Source organism: Octodon degus, unplaced genomic scaffold, assembly GCF_000260255.1.
Source record: "Octodon degus isolate 3935 unplaced genomic scaffold, OctDeg1.0 scaffold00197, whole genome shotgun sequence".
Classification (NCBI taxonomy): domain Eukaryota; kingdom Metazoa; phylum Chordata; class Mammalia; order Rodentia; family Octodontidae; genus Octodon; species Octodon degus.
This window is the reverse complement of record NW_004524773.1, coordinates 529921-531392: the sequence shown is the minus strand read 5'-3', so window position 1 is coordinate 531392 and position 1472 is coordinate 529921.

The window sequence follows — 1472 nt, the reverse complement described above, 5'->3', positions numbered from 1 at the left end:
TTTATTTATTGAGTGTGTGTGGCCAGCTCAGCCCACAAGGGGGCGGTGCTGGCTGGCATGTGGTGCTGGGGGATTGAACCGCGGTCCCTGTGCTTTGCTTAGCTTAGCTTGTTCTAAGTTGGTGCTTTAGACCACTGAGCCATCTCACCAGCCCCTAGAATCTTAATTTTGTATATACATTTAAATATATGTAGTTCTATGTTTACTCAAGGTCACACAGCAAGTAGTTTGGACCAGGTGTTTGAGGATTTTGTTTTGCACTGGGCATTGACCCAGGGAGTGCTAGGATATGTATCCCTAGCACTTTTTAAAATTTTATTTTGAGACAGTCTTGCTAAGTTAAGTTTTATAGGCTGGTCTTGTATTTCTTCTGCCTCAGCTTGATTGGGGGTTATTGGCATGTGCTGCCATGCCTGGCTGAAGCAGGTTTTGAATAAAATATTTGAATCGATGCTGGATTATTTCAGGGTCCTTGCTCTGAAATACTGTGAAGTCTAGCCTCTCCTGCGGAAAGAGATTCCCCTGAAGACGTAAGTGGGATGGGTCAAGGGTAGTGCTACGGGATCAGCCTGGACTAGGAGGAGGATCAGCTCATTTTGGGGAGGAAAAGTGAGGAAGAGTATGCTAGGGCTGGTTCGTAGGAGATTACTTCTGTTGAACCTAGTCTTAGTGAAAGTGGTGAAATTATTGACAGATGTGAATGGTTAAATGAGATACTGGTATGTGAAGAAATGCTTTGTAAGCAGTATGAAATCTGTAGTCTTAGCTGTCATGGGATTATTATATTTCTCTTTTTTCCACCCCCTTTTTGTGGGTACTGGGAACCAAACTCAGGACCTTGTAACTTGCCAGGCAGGCACTTGTGCCACTGTGCTATCTCTCCAGCCCCTATATTTCATTTTTGAGGCTTTGTTCTGCTGGCATCCAGCCTTATGGTGATGTCCACACTCTACTCCCACTCATCTGTCCTCTCATAACTATAATCAAGTTCAAAAGTTCAGGTATTCTTAATTGTGTCTGATTTTTACATTTGTGTGACTTTAAGCCACCGAGAGACTGAATTTTCATGTATTTCTCTGCTTAGGGTTGAAGACAGGTAGAAAATCTACAGTAGTCAATTCTGTATTCTTAACCACTGTAACCAGACTCTGTGGTTGGTTGGTTCAGGGTTTCACTATTCAGTTCAATCTGTCCTTAACTTTCAGTGTAACTTGGGCTGGCCTTGAGCTCCGGGCCATCTCCTACCTCAGCCTCCTGAGTGCTGGGATTACAGGCATGTGCAATCATGCCCTGCAAAATTTGTATACTTATTGTTGATAACTAGTGATTTTGTTAGTAGTTAGAAGCTTAAGCAAATATTAATACAAGGCTTTCATTTAGAATGAATTTCATTTATGAACACAAGGGGGCGCTGCTTATCTAGTAATGACCAGTTTGAAACGGTTAACCGTCTTTAAATTTCAGAAGAGAGT